Source organism: Choloepus didactylus, chromosome 9 (assembly GCF_015220235.1).
Source record: "Choloepus didactylus isolate mChoDid1 chromosome 9, mChoDid1.pri, whole genome shotgun sequence".
Taxonomy (NCBI): Eukaryota; Metazoa; Chordata; class Mammalia; order Pilosa; family Megalonychidae; genus Choloepus; species Choloepus didactylus.
The window spans coordinates 32658554-32678972 of NC_051315.1; the positions used below are offsets into that span (position 1 = coordinate 32658554).

General features: G+C 37.3%; 1 long non-coding RNA gene across 7 annotated transcripts in view; it reads left to right on the top strand.

Annotated features, from left to right (window-relative positions):
• The window catches only part of LOC119544461, a 57061-nt gene extending 37738 nt beyond the window's left edge, over window positions 1-19323 (top strand). For 4 of the 7 annotated variants that reach the window (XR_005218843.1, XR_005218845.1, XR_005218844.1 and 1 more), the window contains exon 5: window positions 17833-19323. This is a non-coding gene — a long non-coding RNA (uncharacterized LOC119544461). Of the gene's footprint in view, window positions 1-1280; window positions 1448-2269; window positions 2391-6239; window positions 6346-17157; window positions 17273-17832 lie in introns of all 7 variants that reach the window. The other 3 variants (XR_005218846.1, XR_005218848.1, XR_005218849.1) reach the window with 3 other exon arrangements.
• The last annotated feature ends 1096 nt before the right edge of the window (window positions 19324-20419 follow it).

Sequence of the window (20419 nt, forward strand, 5' to 3'; positions counted from 1 at the left end):
TTTACTATTCATCTATGGTCATCTCTGTACTTTCCTACTCGGTAATCCATATGTCCAAGTTAAAAAAAAAAACAGCTAGAAAGTTAGAAGAAGGTAATTACCAGTAAATATTTGGTGGTAGTAATTATACCTCGTCCATTTAATTATCAAATAGAGTAAGAAAAATCAGAGTTATTTCAAATTTTGTTGCCTTCACCTCTCCCCCAGATGTCATGATAGCAATAATAACAACACCAACAACAATAATAGTTAAAGTTATAGTTACAAAAAACTCAGTTATGTAATTGCCTGTAAAAAAAAGTTATTATCAATACAACTCTCCTGGGCAGGGATATTTAAATGGGGTGTATATTGAATTCAGGGATACATACTGAGTTTCAACCACAGAAACATTTGACATTCCATTTTTTGGTTACTTGTCTATGGTGACGAACATTTGCAAAGAGGCAACTTTGGGTTAGAGATGAGTTTGTCCGGACTGTAAAACATCAGCCTTTATTGATGAGAGCTATGTGCACGCCTGGCCTTCAAAAGCCAGAAACTGCAACCCTGAGGAAGGAGGTATCTGTCCACTGATGTGCCCTCCCCACAACTCCCTCCCTGTCAACACCCTCTGCCCCCCACAACTCCCCCACACCCTTACCCCTGTCTTTCACCTGGACACTGTATGTCTGGGTTATAAGGCTGCCCTTCCATTTAAAAGGGCTTTTATTTCTTTTCATTTGCTTCTAACATCGTAAAACATTTTTTTTCCCCCACCAAGGGATGTCTTTTGAAAGAAGCTGCGTTTTACTTTTGGGGGTTTCTGAATATCACAGTAATCAATATGGCAATTAGTTGAGTGAAGATAGGAATTCATGTACTGATATTACTGATATTGATGCTTCCTCTGACCGCTTTTCAGAAAAGCCCTTGGCTTCTTAAAAAGTTTTTTTTAACTCTCTAGGTTTCCTTGTGTACATGCACATCTTGCAAAGGAGAACACAAGGCGGGGTGGAGGGGCGGAGAAAGGAAGAAATAAAAAGCAAATAGTGAATAGGTTATTGAGTGCAAAGAGGATGACACAGAGAGAGTCAAAGAAAATCTGGGCTTCCTTAGCATGTGTCTTGAGAATTCAGGCAATGGTAAATCTGTATCAAAAAAATCAGGCACAGCAGGAGGTGTTGGTCTCCCAGGTAATGGGTAAATGATGAGCAGATGAGCCATCCTCATATTGATTTAAGCAGTTTGTTCCAGCCAGTCACAATTAACTTTGATTTGTTTCTACTTTCCTCTTATAGGTTTGAATTTAAAACACTCTTGGAGAATTAATCATATAAAAATTCTGTTAACAGCACATTCTCTTTTTAGAGAGGTAATGTGTGAATGAATGAAAAGGCAGAGATTATTTGCCATTCTAAGTGGAGGTTGTCAGAACATCTCTACTCCACTAAAATTGTTGGGGAAGGTGAGCTGCGACAAGAATCTCACACACACAAAAATGAAATGATTCTGCCTGTCATTTTTGGATATTTCTCTTTGTCAAAGAATTCTGCAGAATTGTTCCAAAACTTTAAAGTTGATTTAAATTTTATTCATAAGAGAATATTTAGGTGAATAATATGAAAACATTTTAAAGTATGCTTATTTCACTCTTAACAAGTAAATGGGATCTTTCGAAAGCTCATTTGGAATTATTTGAAATGAATGTTACTTCTTACTATCAGTGTTATTTTCAATACACCGATTGCAATATTGTGACAAAATAAATTATTGAAATGCTTTGAAAAGTTTTTAGGAATGTGCCTAAGGAAACAATAAGTTAGTAGAGTTAATTCATATGTCAACTTATTTGAAATGCTGCTGCCACTGAAGTCTCCTAGAACCTTTAGCAGAATATTCCAGAATATTTGCTGTCTCATTTTAATGAGCAGCTTTTCTCTGTACTTGTTTGGAGGTGGCACTAGGGTTACTACATTTAGCAAATTAAAATAAAAGATGCCCAGTTAAATTTGAATTTTAAGTAATAATGAATAATTTTTTTGTGTAAGTATGTCCCATCCAATGTTGATATTTTATCTGGCAACCCTAGGTGGCACTCGATTGGATAAAACTTGCAACCATGCAGTGAGTGTTCAATTTACATATTTACAAATTATGAATTGTCATTTATAAAGGATTTTGCCTTTCATTGTCAAAGTAGATAGGCCAACTAGCTTCCCCCTTCAAACAGGAACCAAAAAAGCTTTTTGACTTGATGCTGAGATTACTTTCCCTGTCATGTTTCCAGGGCAAACCAAGACTTATCATTTCAAGTATTACAGTGATTTCAGCCTAATATTATGGAGACTTCAGAGACAGTGGATGAAGAGTTTGACTACCTGCATTGATCAGCCTCTGATGAGTATTTGGTGATTACAGGGATAGAGAAGTGAATGATGCACTGAGGCTATATACTATTTGTGAAGCCACAGCTTACCTTTTGTGGCAGTAGAATAGCCAAGTTTTAAGACCTTGTGATTTGGGTTCTGGTAGGATCTTCTGGGAAGGAAAAGATTCCATATCCTTGTGCTTTTATTTCCTTTAACTTTGTTTACAATAATCCAGTTGCCAGAAGAGTAGCTAAGCTAAAACTTACAGAAAACCGTATATCTGATTTATCTTTGGATCTAGCATTCATTTCTATATCATTTCTCACTGACTTAATTAATGCTTTCCATAGTGTATCAGAAGGACTCTCTGTAGCAGATGAGTTTTGGGCCCCATGTCCTATCCCTTATGCCCCCTCTCTGATTTCAGCGGCAACTCCACTGGATAGTTCCTAGAAAACCCAGGATCTCTTTGTGGGGCTTCCCAATTTCTGCCTCAGAGCCTTCTCAACCCTTCCTCAAGCTTAGCCTAGAAACGTGGGAGTGTCAACACTCTAAAAGGCAACACTCTGTCAATAGGAGACAGGAGCCTAGAAACAAATGTTCAGCTTCTTAGCCTCTGGAGCCACAATGCTGAGAGGTACTTTGTACACTTCTCAAAGGTCCTGCTTTCAACAGTGGGGATCTTAGAAACGAACCCTGACTCACTCTCCATTCCTTCATTCCTATTGCTAGGGATTATTGGCACGCATCCGATTCCTTAACTCCAGTTCTGCTTTCAAGGGGACCCCAAATGAAACACTCCTGATCCTCCTTTCTTTTCAGAACCACGGTTCTCCTCTTGCTCTTTACAACAAAAACTGCCATTTATTGAAAACTTAAGACAGGTGAAAGCATTATGCTAAGGGATTCATGCATATTGTTTCATTTGGTCTTCACCATGTCACAAAGCAAGGGTCAGTATTCCTATTTTACACATGAAGAAACAGGCTCAGAGAGGAAGTGATTTATTTCTAGACCACAAAGCTAGTAGGTAGCAGAATAAGCACTGAGTCCTGATCTGTCTGACTCCAAAGCCCATTCTTTTAATCACTACACTCTAGTGCCTGTTATATAAAGCTCTTAGAACTTAAAGTTCCTTTATCAAATACCACTAATAATTGAATGACTAAAAATATATTTGGATAGGTAGGTAGGGGAGAGAGAGTGGTTTATATAAAATAAGGCAAATGGTTTTTAAAAAGCTCCTCATATCCTCTTATAATTAAACAAAAATCTTAAGTATGGTTTCATCATGAGACCAGGAGCCCCGTGAAGGCAGAACCTGTGCCAGTTTTGGTTCACAGTGTGTGACATGTCGTAGGACTTAATATAGATGCCTTGAAAGAATTGATTGAATGGAGTATTAAAGAGTATGGTTTATTTGAGCTCAATGAGCTCAAATTTTTAGTGATACACTTTATTAAACAACTGATTTTAGTATCTTTCAAGATGATTTATTACTTGAGAAAAAATTAAAATCCTAACATGTAATTTAAGACGAAGTGTTTAGAACAACCATGTTATAATATGGTTCTTAATTATGGTGGATTTTGGTAACTTAAAACTTTTGGGAGCAGAAGGAGGTGGAAAGGTTGCATCTGAAGTTATAATAGGCACATAATTAGAGAGGTTTGGGAGTGCTGGAGTTCAAAGTCCGGATGTTGTAGACAAGAACTTACACAGAGACAGGAAGAGGCTACCCAGACGAAGCCACAAGAAGATCTGGTCACCACTTGGAAAAGGGTGAAAGAGTTAGTAACCCTTCTTTGGGACTAAGCCCTTGGATAAATGGGGACACTTGGCAATTTTTTTTTCTCTGACTCTCCCTATATTGGCAAAATCAATGTACTTCATAAATACTAGAATGCTAAACTCCTTAGCAGCTGGCTGCAGCTAAAGTTTGGGATAGTTCTTAAGCCTAGCATCTTTATCCTACTGTATCCCTTGTTGAAGAGTGAGGGGTTCACCCAAGAAAATCTTCCCTGACATTTAAAAAAAAATAATACATCTATTCTCTTCAAGTTGCCATTCAGTTAGGGTTCCGACTGTTTGACATTTTCTAAAACCGTCATGAGGTTTTGAACAATAAATGGAGATGAATATATGCAATTTCTATTTTTGCATTGCAGTTTACTGCCACTTTCTTGTGGCAACTATAGTAACTGGTAGTCCCCCGAGAGTGAAAGCAGGAACTTCAACAGTCCTACTCCCATCATCACCAGCAAGATTAACTACACCAATGAAAAATAACATCAGCTATAACTTGATCTTTCCCTGGCTACCGATGCGAGCTATGTTAACAAGCCAAAGTGGGTTTGTCTGTTGGATTGCAAGACAGCAAAAGAGAAGTTGGATGTTCTGTCATTCAACATGTTGAACAGGAATGCTTTCAGACAGATTCATTACAAAGTAGAGGAAACTTAACCTGTGTACAAATGTATAAAATTCTACGCAATGGATTTTAAAAGTTCTTTGTACATGAGATGAAACTTCTTGCCTACTGATTAAGTTATTTTGAATGCTTAAATTTTAGTGATTAATTTAGAATGTAAATAACAGAAAAGAATATGATTATTATGTGTTCAGTTGTATGCCAATTAGGATATATGAATCCCAATTAGATTAGGATATATGAGTCAGCACAACTAATATAAGAATAAACATAAACTGCACACCAGACCCAGAAAAATTATACTCATGTACACCTTTACATGATTAATGCTAACATTGGGAACAGACTCCATCCACAGTATTTCTTGGTCACCAAACTTAGGGAAGTCCAAGGCATCTTCTGTCAAAATGCCTGAAGCCATATCTGATATCCATTATCTTGGTCTGTTCTTCATTAGGCAGACATTTATGATTTTTAGCTTTCATTGATAGAAGCACTCCTTTCTAGGTATCAAAGCTAAATACCATTTGAGTCAGAACTCTTAGTTCTTGGAGTTCAGAGAGACAGCATCTGATGATCTCACACATTCTATAGCTGGGAGAAGCATATTCTGTTCTTACACCCAGTTCCTTTGTAACTGCTGACAGGGTGAGATTACTACCAGAAGTTAGGGATAGAAGTGACTCTTGGTTATGGATTCCCAGATACCAGTGAACCTTTTGGGATGTAGCCCAACATGCTTGTGAGATAGCCATGCATTCTCAGCTTTGAACCCTGGGGCATAGGAAGATTGCTTCAACTCTATTAAGTAAAGATAAACCTACCTGGGCATATTGACCTTTCTCTCCATTTAAAAACATATTGAGAATGTAACAGTGAAATATCATGAACTTCAAACCCTAAAAATGACTTTGGCTGCTTTTTTGACCATGCAAGTCAATATTGACTTTGATATAGAAAAGCTCTTCAGTTCTTCCTTATGTGAATGATAAGTGACATTGTCAGGATTACAGAGTAAGTGGTTTGTCCCTGGATCTCTCTACCTGGAACATTTTTTTTCCTAAATCCTACACATCAATAGCTTCTAGCAATTCTTTCACAATTTCTTTTAAAGTTGTCTCTTTTCATTTCTGCTGTCACCACCTACTCTAGTCCATTTTTACTGCATGACTGAATGATTTAAATAGTTTTCTAACTATTTCTCTGCTTCTGCTTCCTTTCACTTGCATAGTTGGTGGATCTTTTTAAAATCTGTGTGCCAGTTCACACTTCTGCTCAAAAATTCTCAGTGATTCTCCTTTACCTGAAAGATAAAAATTTAAACATACTTACTTAACATTCAAGAGCTTTCAAAATCTGTCCCCAATCTTAGAATGGTAAAATTATTCATGGCACATCCATTAAAATGATAATATCTGTTAAAAACACTGCTTCTAAGACAGTTATCTCTTCAACAGATATTTATTGAAAGCCTACTGTGGACCAGCTACTGTGCCTGGCTGCTACCTTCACAGAGCTTCAACTCTAGAGAAGGAGACAAAGAGAAAGCAATCCTATCCATAGGTATACTTACAAATGAAGATTACAGGTCTGAAATTAAGGACTGTAATTCCATGAATGCACATAATAAAGGATTCTGACTTCAAAATCTGGGTTAGAAAAGATCCCTGAGTAAGTGATTCTTAAGTGAAGTCTGAAGGATGCGTTCAAGTTACCTAGGCAAAAGGTGGGGCGACAGGTGGGTGAAGAACATTTTGGACAGATGGAACAGTAGTGCAAAGACCCTGTGCAGGGGGAGCAGGTGAATTCAAGGCACTTTAATAAGACCTGTGTGGTTGGAATCCAGAGAACAAAAGAAGAGTGAGATAAGAGGACGCTTGAGTGGTAAGCAGGGGCCAGACCAGCTTGCAGGGTCTTGTGTCACTAGTGCTGAGGTTGAGAAACACTGAAATAGTCAAAGACACTCCTTGAAAGGGTTTTAAGAAGATGGGGGAGGATGGCATGATAAGATTTGCATTTCGAATTGCTCATTTGGGCTATAATACATAATTTGGAGAGGTGATCAGAAGAGTTAGTATAGTTGTCTAATAGAGTAGGGGAGAGATGATGGTAGCTTGGGCTACTGTGATGGCAACAAAGATGATTTATTTTTATTGATGTGGAAAGTCATTCCCAACACATTCTCAGGTGTAAAAAGGAATCACAAGAAGCTATGCATAACGTAACCTCATCTTTATGCTAAAATATTTGCATGTGGATATTTGCACATGTAAAATTCTGAAGGGCTAGATACTAACACATTACTTAGGAGGCAAGATTTGGTTAGATGTTTGTTTGTTTATTTATTTATTTATTTACTCTGTGCCTATTGTTATTTTTTCTACAATGGACATGTTTTATTTTTATAATCAAAGAAGGGAAAAATTAAGTAAAAATTTCTAGTTCCAATCTACCTTTCCAAATAGCTACAGATTAATTCCCTAGACAAACCTGATGTTATATCCACTGACCATATTTTCCTTAATCATTTTTATAGTAAATATGACAGATTATAAAAATAGGAAGCAGGGAAATATGTGAAGTTTCCAAAGGATGATATGTAGTGATGAATATTTGCTATTATTTACCCTTTTATTTTGGTAGGATCATATGATCCCCAGGTCTTTTAGTATACTTGCTGATCAAACCAAATTCTCATTTCTTCCAGGTGATCACACTTATTCTTGTAGCAGAATGCTTTACCCCTCAGAGTATAGGGTCTGCTCATTTTTTCTATAAGTTAGGTTAGTGCCAATTATTGCAGACCTGACACAAAATTTCCTTTTTAAAAGAGGTGCTGTAATCCAGTAGTGCTTGTTTATAGATGTATCTCAATACTTATTTGATCTTGGCAAATCGCTTGATCTCCATGGACCAGAATTGCTTCATCTGTTTTAGTTCAGAAAGAGTACCTTAAGATTGTACGATTCTAATTCTTGGAGGGTAAACAATGTCTCATGATGTAATTGAACAGCCAGCATGTTAACACTGCAAGGTAGGATAATATAATTATTGGTCAGAAAATTCCCATATTTCAGCTCTTCTTTGGTTAATAGCACCCTTAGAAGTTATGGAATTTCTGCTTGTCACCAGGAATCTGGTTGTACTGCTGCAAATTAATTTATTGACTAGTAGTCTAGTGCCCTTAAAGAGGTACCAACCTTACCTCCAGGCAGCAATTCAGGCACTGGTAGAATCTGGTTTATTAATTTTTATCTTACTATTTCTGTTTTATCCTAGTGCTATATTCTCTAAACATTGTACTTATATTATTACATAATATTATACTAAACATAGTACTTAAATTTTGAATAAATGACTAACAACATAAAATTAGTCCACTATAGCTAACTATCAGTAACTATAGTTTCACAAAATAGGAAAATAGGGTGGTCTTGTGGAATAAAGCAAGCCTCAAAACATGAGTTCTAGGCACCTATCTTGAATGTCACATCACCTCTTGGACTTCATTCCCCTAATATTTTAAATAAAAGAATTGAAAAAATGATCTCTATTTTTTTCCCCAGATCTATGCTCTATACATTTGTTGAATAACGATTAAGAATTGCTAAAATTGGAAAGATATACTTTCATTTATCTTCACTTTCAAAAGTTGAATAAGTTGAATTTAGGTGGAGAGCTAGGTGGAGAATTTTCTGTGGAAGTCTAGGAGAACATTAAGCCTTTGATGAAAACTTTGTTTTTTGATGCATAGGCAAGAAACAACTAAGGATTTATAAAAATCACATATATCAAAACCCAGCAATAAAACTGAAGACATGCTTAATTAGAGAAGCGTACATAAGCTTTTTTGGCTAGTTCCACGATGATTACAAGGTGTTAGAATCATAGAATATAGACTGCAGATTTTTGTTTGGTACACTGCCAGAAACTACAGGGTCGAAAGAACATCTCTATTTACCTATATTCTCATGATTTTGTTATCCAGTCTCAGGCTATTGGATCATTTGTGGAGATTCACCTTCTATTTCTAATTCTTTGGTTCAGATTAATTCTTCGAATAAAAATATTATTGACTAAAGGTAAACTTTGGGATTCAGTAGGTTATGAATGCAGGTGGTAGAGAAGGTAGAGCATCAGGAAGTTAGTTTGCCTGACTAAAACCTAGAAATAAATTAAACTTAATATGTCATATATTATTTAGAATACTTAAACATATTTATTCATTATATCTGAAAATGTGTTCAGAATCTCACTTATTTTAACATCTGTTCTATATGTAGCAGACATCATATATATTTTTATATTAATTTTTTATATTTTTATATTTCACATCCAGAGATTCTTCATTTTCTTGCAATCTCTACATCTTTGAATTGGGTCACTTTCATCAATATTTCACACCTGAAATGGCAAGTTAATATTATTGATGGTGGCAATGAGTTATGATTTGAATACCCTGATATCTTCTATAGGTGAACCATAGTTTACAAGCAGTGTTATCAGTAATATTCTTTGGCAGCTAAATGTTTTAAATTGTCTTCTTATAAACAGATAACCTATACATACTGTGAATTTCCATGTTATCATAATTGATATTTATAACCATGAACTATTTTAATTATAATGTATCAACAATAAGGCAATATCTAGAATTACTACCATGCTAAGTGTTTGTAATTTTTCAGAGGTTCAAATAAATACAGGGTCCTCATCATGGGATCAAAGGAAGGAATAAGGGAGGCATTCTAGATTCTAGGTTGAAAATACTAAAAATTGATTTGATATCAAATTTAAGGAGAAAATATGCTGTAAGAAAACGCACTTTTCAGGATTAAAGTCAGCATTTGTTTCTTAATAGCATTTGTGGTTTCCCAGCTTTTCAAATGTAGCAAATTAATTTCAAATCATTTGTTCTTCCAAGTGCCATTGTGTATTGTATTTCTTTTTTCATGTTCTTTTGGATAACATTTGAGAAAAAATAAGACTACAACAGTCAATGATTACGCTTGGGATGGAAGACAGTTGTAAGACCAAGAAACAGGTGGAGCAAAATATTCACTTTTTGTGCCACCATTTTGTAGCTGCTCAAAAAAAAATAGCAAATGGTGGATATTGTTTCTTTACAAAAAATGGTTCTGTACTGGATCCATCTGTGAAGTATAAACATGTCATCAGCACTCATTTTCCATCTCCAAAAAACATTCCCCATGTCCATATTTGATTTTCAAGTGCATCTGTGCACTGATGGAAACCCTCCCAACATGCTGCCACACAATTGCAAAACCCACACATTTCTGTCTTTGAATCAAGCTTTCATGAGTGCCTGGCCTCCCCTGGGTACATGCTTGTGTCGAAGTTGCAAAGGCTCTCAGGGTGACCCCAATAAAAAGAGCTTCGTTGTCCACGGTAAGGTTCAGTTACTCCTTTCAGGGAGGTGATTTTTTCCATAAAGATTTTTCGACTTTATTCAAAACATTTTTTGTGTGTGTGTGGGTATCTTAGAATTCCTCTTTTTATCCCCATGCAATAGTTCCCTAATTATTAGTACTCATCCTGTTGAGTTTCTCAGTGACTGAATTCACATTTAAGAAAGTGAAGATCTTGATATTAGTTTGGTTGTTCAGGATGTTTACATAGAAAAAGCGGGGAGTTCATCTCGGAAAGTTGACAGGCAACTATCCTGAATCCTAGGAGTCCCTAGTGTCACTGATGATCGCATAACCTGAAAGGATTTAAAACATCCCAGAGGAAGTTCAGTCTCTTCCTAAAAAACACATTCAGCAGCAAGCTCCTTGGTAAAGAAAGACATTTTATTTTACCTCGTTATTTTCCCTACCCAGTACTAGAGTTACCTTTGCTATAGGGCAATGGAGTAAGCCTTGCCTGTCGTTTTTAATCAGGTTGTTTTAGGTAATTTCTGAATTGTTTATCAATAGGTGCAGCAAGTGTCACTAGCTTTTCTCATCAAACCAGGTCTGACAAAGCAGCACAGTGCATGGGAAAGAGGCAGCTAGGTGAAACTAATGTCATAGAAGTTTGATTCATTAGGAGCTTATTGTTAACGGCGATGTCTGATTGTAAAGGTTCAGTCAAGCAAAAGAGTGCAGAGTAATCAGTCGGATTTATAGTTTGCAGGGCTCAGAAAAAAATCAACATAAACCTCTGGATATAGCAGAAACAGAAAAATCCCCTTTGGGCAGCCCTAACCTGGAACCAGCCAAATAAGGTCATGCTACATGAAGGTTTCCTGTTAGGTGATGGGAGATAGAGGCGGATTAGAGCCATATGGCACGGCCTATCATACCTTCTGACTTAAGATAACAAAGCCAAGCTTTGTGCTTAGCTGTTTTTGACTGACATCATCAATTTTATTTTATGTTGGTCACCTCCGGTAACAGGAAAAAATGGCCTAGGGTTGATAACACATGTCTTCTTTTTTTTTTCTCTTTTACTATTAAGATGCCTGGAAGCTAGTTTTGTGCTGTTAAAAATTTCAAAGAATTAGTAGCTTACTCTTCTATCACCCATCCTCCAGCAACTGTCAGCCCCCACTGCCCCTTGTTTTCAGTTTGTTCCTTGCAAATGAGAGGCAGCCTTATTCAGAACCAGATGTAAGACTCCTAGAGAATGAGCATAAGCTGGTGTACTTTAAGCCTAATGGGAAGTTTTATATGCAAGGGCCTTGAACTGATTAGTATAATTCCCTCTTTAATACAGCTGTCCCTCCAGATTAAGGTAAACCAAATGTTGCAATCAGAGATTAGTGTACCTTGCCAGTTATTAACATCCCCGGGTGCTCAGCAAGCACGTCAGATGCTAATGCTGTGGATTTATTTGCCACTTCCCCACTGTAACCTGAACTTCTGCACCTGTCAAAGCATTCCAGTGAAGAGAGGGGCATTATTGGAAAGCAAAAGTTATATACCTGTACACCTGTTTTGTTTTGTCACAGCTCAGATTTTCTTTTGGTGTGCCAAGATTGCCAGGTGCTTTAATCTGCTACTCTTCTGGTTTTGTAAAGAAAGTCTTGCTCTGCTGAAGTGCATTTGTTACTTTCATATACTTTCTTCTATGTAACCCGGGTGCTACTTACCTAAACTTGAGTGTGTGTCTGTGTGTGTTTTCTTTTACAAGGGCTGTATCTGTAAAGGGTGCAGTTCCTTTCCCAGAAAACTCCACACCTATGTCTTCTGTGTCCCTCAGCTTTGGCAGTCTCTTAGTCACAAGGTGGGTTTCACAGCTGTAATAAATTTGGCAGGATATCCTGCTTTCTTGCAACCCAGATGTCAAGAAAGACAAAGTCCTGACTATCTCAGAAAGATCAGGCTATGTTTCTTTTCCTCCTCAACCCCCACCCGGGTCATGTTTGAGCTGAATATATACAATAAACATACCAGAGAAGCTAGGTATAGTAACCCAGGATTTGTCTTTTGGCTGGTAAAGTTGGTCCAGACCGAATATTCCTGGCTTGTTTTGTATTAGTCTAGAAGGTATATCGACACGTAAAGGAAAATAATGGTAAGTTTGAGGAAGAGCCGTTGTGATTTTTATCAGCATCTTTTATTACTCAGAGATTGAGAATCAAAAAGCACTTACTGTGAAAAATGCATAGTTTTCTAAGTAACCACTAGGGTCATCTCAGGGTCTGATTTTTGTTTGTTTGTTATAATATGTGGGACTTAAAGCTTGTAGCTATGCAATTACAGAGCAGTCACCTGATGCCAGGCATGGTGGGGAAATACCAGCCTCCCCTAAATTTTGTCACAGGTAGGAAGGAGCCCCAGTTTCCTAGCTATCCTGTGACACTGGAAGCAATTAATGGTTCAAGGTAGTTGCCAGTGGATGGGAGAACATTTCTTTCCCCCAACTCCATCTTCGTATTTGCACATTGATTGCCTGGTGCAGAGTTTCCACGTATTATAGCTTAATTGCAGATTTTTTTAAAAGACAAAAATATGTTCATATCTTAGGAATTATGTCTTGCAGCCTACTAAATATGCTAATGCAGCACTAAGCAGGGATAAAGTTCTTGCCATACCCCCCAACAGTTGCGTGGAGTCCGCTGCCAAGTGATTGTTAATTGTGAAGCACAAGCAGGCTTTGCAATCCATCTTAATTGTCATACTTACTTCGGGTTTCGTGATAAGGCTCGATGTTCTGTTTAAAGTGACAACGTTGACAAGGGGAAAGGGTGTGGGCCTGAGCCTGTGGTTCTGAAGGGGTTGTGTGCTCTGACCTGCCAAAGGTTGATACGGACTGTCTGTGAGGGGATTGTAGTTGTCATGGGGTCCCCAGGCAGTTGAATGGAGAGACTGCCTATCCTGCTTTTTCCTGTTAGGATCCTGACACGTGGAGCATTGATGAACTCAGCACAACATTGAATGGGAGCTTTTTGGCAGCTGAGACACTGGGGCTAAGCTGCAGGTCAGAGATAACACCAGTGCGGATCTCCTCCTGCACAGTTACCAGTGCGCTTTCTTCCCTCCTGAGTGCAGGAAATGGCTCATGTTAAATATGTTCTCTTTTCAGTTTTCCTTTCTTCTAAAATAGAGCTTGACAGATTGGACTTTTCAGCTCCCCCCTTTTTCACCACCTCTGCTGTCTACCTTAGAAATACTCTTCAGGAAGCAGGAGTTAATCTTGGTGAGGAAACGATAAGGTGATTCTTGATTTTTAGGGAAAAGCAGAAGGATATGACTGCCTCGTTACTGCACATAAACTTGTAGCTCGCCACCTTTTAGGCTTTCCTTAGCTATGCCCTTCACGTCTCTTCAGTATAGACCAGAAGAGTAATTGAGTGAAGGGTCCACTAACCAGCAGAATGTCAGAGAACACCATGTCACTTTAGAGAGTATTACAGAAGAGGAGGAAAACATTTGGGAGTGAATGCTAACTTACAGAAAGTTTTTTTTCCAATACTTATGTGCCCCTTATCCGAGTGGTGCATCACTGCTGAAACAAAAATGCTTGTGCAACGTGTTCAATGCAGTTGAGTTTTGCAGGTTTCTGAGCTATGGAGAACAAAGAGAAACTGACAGCCAGTTACTCTAGTAATCTTTTGGCAACATCCTGTACTCCTAAGAGAAATGTAGAAAGAATTCTATCGAACTTAGTATCTGCTCTAAACTTACCGTGGAAAGAAAGGGTATTTGAAATCCATCCTTGTGTGGCATCGATTAATGACTGTGAAACTAATAAATTGAAACCACCCCCAAACTAAGTCAGATTCTGACTGGTTATACGTGCATAGCTTCAGTGAGGACTGGATGTTTTCTTTTGATGCCCTGTGATGCAAAAAGGATGGGTATGAGGGTGAGTGTGTATGAGAGTGTGTGTGTGTGTGTGTGTGTGTGCATGAGCACATGCAGGTAGAGAGGATGGAATAAGGAAAGGGAGTGAGGTGGAGAGAAATGGATAGGAATAGGGAAAGCCTTCTTGTCAAGGTTCCATAAGCATAAGAAAATCAAAGGGTTGTGGGTGGAAGTGAGAGTAATAGTGCTGTTGGAACGGGCAGGGTGATGCCACCTTTTGATCTCTGTTACGTTTTACCAATTTCATGAACCCTTTCAGTCTCTTGAGGGTATATAGCAAAGCTGAGAGAGAGAGAATGAGCAAGTGAGATATATAGGAGCTAAATATGGTTAGCCAATAACCCTGAGGAGAATGATTCAGGTTTGGAACTCCATCAGAATTTGCTCTGATGCAGGGTAGTGGTGCCAGCCCTTCCATTATAAAATAATTTTCCAGGCTTCCAATAATCCTGTATAGTCCCATCCTCTTTGAGTGATTGAGGCTAGGCGATTCCTGTGCTCAGGCTGAACACCTCTCTGGTTATTGCTAGTGGGAGCCTTCCAAGGATCTCTGAATTTGCCCAACTTAACTTCAGGGAGAATAGCCAGAACTGGATAATCTCTGGACCGCAGTGAAATAATGGATGTAAAGTGATAGTACAGTAGCCGGCACAAGGAGGTGCTGGGTAAATCCTCATGATGCCTCTTCTTGAGGAAAGAAGCTGGTGAATTTCTCATTGACTCCTTCCTTTGGTTGTGTTGGATGGCTGCAGCACTGCCTGAGGAGTTCTGAGAGCCTGTAGGGGCCCCTATCCAGAATGGAGGGTTTAAGTTTGGTTGTGTTTTCCATCTGCTTGGTCTAGAGCTAGTGTGAATGTGTGAATGTTTGGATTGACCCAAACCAATCCTAGATATCTGTGGTTGCATGTCATTGTCATGAGGTCAAAGGGGGATAGCTATCTATACAAACATGAATTGAAGAGCCTGGAAAAACCCATATACCCTCTATGCCCTCCATGGCACCTGCTATCCTGATATTTCTGCCAGTAAAATAATTCTTCTGAGTTAAAGGGAGTGTTCCTGCTGTTCCTCTTTATGGTGCAATTATGGTACTAGAGAGAGGTCACCGTTTATTAGGATGGTACATCTTCTAAGACACAGATGGGTCAAGGAAGTTGCTAGGTTGGGGTTTGTATTCCCCCAAATAATTTTGGATCAAGATATAAAGACATCAGGAGAATTCCTCGTCAGCTTTGTAAAACAGTTAAAGCTTAATTTTGGGTCTTCTCTTCCTTTTCAATAAGACTTTTCATTTCTGAGCAGCCGGCCGCAGCCTATGAGAAAACTGCCTGTGCCATGTTGACTTTCAGCTCTGCAGGGTCTTTCACTGAGAAGAAGCTAGGTTGAGAATTCTCAAATGCTTTCTCCCCCAGAATGTACGTTCATACCTGGGGCACTTCCTTGGATATACTTTGATTTTGACAGTGGTACAGTAGGCATTGTTTTAAACCTTTATTTTAAACTATATCTCTTTTTAGTAACATATCTTTTCCTGAGATTCTGCTATGTCCCCTTGGGAAAGCATAACCCTTTCCCTCTTTTCTGGTCTCCACCTTCACATTCCAAAATGATCCTCTTAGAGCTGCTACCTTAAGCAATAGTCTAATTATCTGTTATTTCTTCTTTCACATGGTTTGTGTGCCCTTTTCTCTTTTCCTAAGAGCCTTACTCCCTGTAAGTATTTATATATATGTGTGTGTTTGTATGCACATACACAGATGTGTGTGTGTACATACACAAATACATATATACAAATACATCTATATATATGTATAAGTGTGTGTGTATGTATGAATATGTGTGTGCATATGTGTGAGTATTATACATATCTGTAAATGAGAAGCAAACCTATCCTGTGTGGTTTGAAGTAGGTTTGGGTTAAATGGCTGTTTTAAAAATATGAAAATTTTTAAGTCACCAATGAGCCTTCTCTGTTTTGGCTATGCAATTTTAATATTTTTTCTTTATATGGCACATGATTTTCATCCTTGGCTTTCCTTAGTTCAAAAAATATGTGTATTTTCTTTTTCACTGCACTGGTTTACATATTTACTGTAGAATGTTTGGAAATATGGAGAATTATAGAAGAGAATAACTCATCCATAATTCCACCATCTAGAGTTAACCATCATTGCAATTTGGTTGTATTTTCCTACCTCCTGGCTTATGTTATGTATTGAGAATGCTTTGGTTACTTCATAATCTTTTAATTGTTTTTCACTTTCATTTTCAGACTTTTAATTCTCTAAGTTCTCCCTGTTCCTTTTATGTTGATGGGTCCCAAGTGGGACCAATGTAAGACTTAAGTATCTAATGCTTGATCTGGTTTGCATTCTGGAAAGGTTAACTCACAGCCTCTACATACTATATTTTGAAACTCTTAATATGCATTTTCCTGCTCTGAATCAGTGATTTATTTTTTGATCTTTGTTAATACTTCTTTTCAAGCCTGAAACAAAAGAAATTATCTAAAAATAGCCAAAGACCATCATCCATGACTTTAAAGTAGCATTGGCCAATAGGTTGACACCTTTGATCCTTAGGTAAAAAGTTACAGTTCTTTTGTTGACTCTTCAAAAGGAGGAAGTTTGGACAAATTATACAGTTGATGCTATTTTGTGCATGAAGGAACCTTCTTTTGACAGCTAGTAAACACGTTTTAATTTTTTTTTTTTTGTAAAGAAACTTATTCATTTAACATTTATTGTGCTAACCCTTTCTATGTGGCAAGGTGCTGTGTAGACGTGGGGATCCAGCAGTACACAAATCAGACCAAAATCTACCCTTGTGGGAGAGTTCTACTTTAAAAACATAGTAAAGTTTTTAAATTTTCTACCTAAATTTCCACTTAAAAAAGCAATTGTACTTCATTTCCTAAATTCAGCGTCAGTTTTGAAGAGGGCGTGGAGGGTGGGGGAGGGAAAAAGTTATATATTTGCAATATTACTGTAATATCAAATGTCTTTCTTCCCAGAGACCTGTCTCACTCATTTCTTTGCTTTCATGTTCCAATTTTCAACAGATAAAAAAGCAAGCAAATGCAGTGACAAAGATCAATCTTGATGAATGAAGAGTAAATTCTCTTAATATTAACATACTTTGCTTTTTTTGAGCAGAGGGATAGAAAAACAGGAGAGGTGAGAGCAAATAAATACTTACAATTATTTGGAAGAGCAAATGTAAAATTAGGAAGAGATCTACTTAGAATTCACTCTAAATAGAGCTGACCAGTTTTGTATTTGAGATTATGGGCTTTGCCACTTAGTTAACGTGAATATTAATGGAGAAATAACTGTTAGTAGCTAAGCAGAGGAATAATGCATGTGGCAGAAGACATTGGTCAAAAATTTATATAAATCAAATGCATAATCTGTGGAATTCCTACTAGATGTGAGGTCACTGAAGGTATAAGAAAAAGTAAGTAGAAATTAAGAAACAGAGCAGGCAGCAGTTATCTCGGTGGTTTCATTACCCATTTGTTTCAGTTTGAGTGTATTTTAGGGAGTTTTTCAATCAGACATCAGGAGAGATGAATTTTACAGATAGAATTAGATAAGTTTTTATCAGAATTCAGGATATGCCATAGGCAGTTGGATTGTGAATGGAAATATTGAGAGTTTAAATGGATGCTACAGGAGAAATTATCCTGGATTCTTGAGTTTGCATGTAAGAATGGAGTGTTTTTTACTTTTTTTAGAGGATGATGAAACAAGTTTAACTCAACCGAGAAAAGAAGAATGTGGATTGGAGACAAGAACTTGTGCAGTTAAATAACTCACTCTGTGGAATAGAACATAGTTGCTGACTAGCAACTGGAGAGGCAGACTGTCAGCTAGAAGGATTGACCAAATTATTCACAAATGCTGGAAGGCTCAGAAGAAGAAGAAAGGAAAGAAAGGAGGGAAGAAATGAAAGATGAAAAGGAGAAAAAAGAAAGAGAAAAATGAACAAAGGAGAACTATAATAGACTATATTAAGAGTTTTGATACCAGCTCATCACAAGGGAAAAATAATATTCTTTATGCAAGGTTGTGTGATTTATATCTGTAATTATTTGAGCATGGGATAACCTAGGAACAAAGAATATAATAAAATTATGTTTAATAGAAACAGTAGGAAATCCTTTCTAACTTACGTGATACTTTGTGAAGAAAGATATAGAGATTCCATGTTTATCTTTTAATCTAGTTTTTATCCCTATTTTAGCATATTGTGTTTAGTTTTTTTTTTTTAAATCAAGCTACAATCAACCCTTGATTTAGTGTCAAATCCATATTCTTTCCCTTGATTTCTCATTAGATTCTGTCCTTGTCATATCTCAAAGCCAATCAAGATCTACTTGTTCATGGAAGGTTTCCTTTCTTATATGAAATGAGATACAATACTTTTCATAACCCTTTAGAGACATGAATGTTTTTTCTTATTTTTTATGGTCATGACCATAGTCTTTCTTATTCTGTGTGAAAGCAGAGTGTCTCCATATTTACAAAATGTGTACAAAACATTCAGCATGGTGTGCTGCATACATGCTTTGTCCAATAAATATTAATTGATGTTTGATTAGAGAGTACATGTCACTAATGAGAACCTCCCGCCTACTCCAGGTCTTCAGAGGCCTGAAGATTCTTGTGAGCTGGGAGGATGCCCTGTTGTGGCTATTCCTATGTTTATGTTAAATGAAAAGATTGTTTTCCTTTTTAAAAGTAGCAATGCTGGTGAATTTAGCATGATGTATGCATTGCTGATATGGAGTATTCAAGAGTTTCATAATTCAGAAAATTAAAAAATTAAAAACATACTGTATACTACATATATACAGTGTATATGGTATACGTATATATAAAAATACAGTCTGTATTATATATATGCAAACACATATATTTAATGTAGTATTTAGGCCTACTGTACTATCTGGAATTTTAAAATAAGAAAAGATATTCTACTTTACAGGGGATAAATCTATTTGGGTAGAGGGATTGAATAACCCTTAAAATAGTATACTTTATGTTCACTGTTCATTCATCAATAAATATTCCTAAAATACCTGTCAAACACAAAGATGAAGAAAGCTGCATTAGATTCTCAGAGAGCTTTTAATCTGGTGGGTAAAAGGCAACTACATTACAATGAACACAGTTATTTTCACAAGAGAGCTGAAGAATGCTGAAATAAAAATGACAAAAAAATATCTAATATCTTATAAGAGTCCTTATTACGTGGCAGGCACTTTTACTCTCCCCCACTTTCTAGATGAAGAAACCGAGACCTATACCTTTTAATAAGCTACCTGAGGGTGCACACATAGGACGTGGCAGAGGTGGGCATGTTTACTAGGACAATCTAAGCACAAAGCTGGAGGTGCCAACCTTTATACTCCACTGCCTCCTAGGGGATGGCGATGGAGAAATCACGTCTAATTGGGGTGGGGGTCCAGAATGGTTTCTTGAAAAGGGGACCCTTGATCTGCGTCTTAAGAGATTTGCAAGATTATGATACAAAGAACTATGGGAAGGGAATGCCAGTTAGAGAGTGTGTAGGAGGTGAGGAGGTGGGGCAAAGTTCAGGCTTGGAAACAGAGCCCAGTGGGACATCAGGAATAAGCCAGGGATACATCTGGGAGGTGGGGCAGTGGGGGGCTGAAAAGGGAGGAAAGCCAAGGATGCTTGTCTAAATTCAGTAGGATCTGAGTATAAAATAGAGTAAAAGATTCATTATAAAATCTGAAAAATTAGTATTAATGAGGGATAATTATAAAGATGAGAGTTTCTAATGGTAAAGGCTTTTTAGAGGAACTAGAGTTTAAGCTGAAGTTTGGAATTGGTGAGAATGAAGTAGAAAAGCAAGCCAGCAAGCTAGAATATTGTGAACTACATAGGAGACTACAACACACAGAAAAAATGAGGAGAGCTGAAAAAAAGGTCAATTTTTCATAAATTCAAGGACTGTGAGGAATGAGTTTGAATAAATAAATTTCCACCCTTCTCAACTTCTATTCCGCCCAGTCTCCTCCATCTTAGTTAATGGCTGGCCATCCACTTAGTTTTCAAGTTCAAAATATGATAGTTAATTTTGATCCTCTTTTTTACCCCAAAATATATCCTGAATTTTCTGCTTCAGTTCTTACCTCACTTCATTAGACTCTGCAGAGAGCCCACACTCTGCTCTTTTGAAGACCTCAATTAGGTCACATCACTTCCTTGTTTAATATTCTCCAAAGGCTGCCCATTGCATATAGAATAAATACCAAACTCCAAGTGCATCAAATTTCCAGCCTTACTTCACTT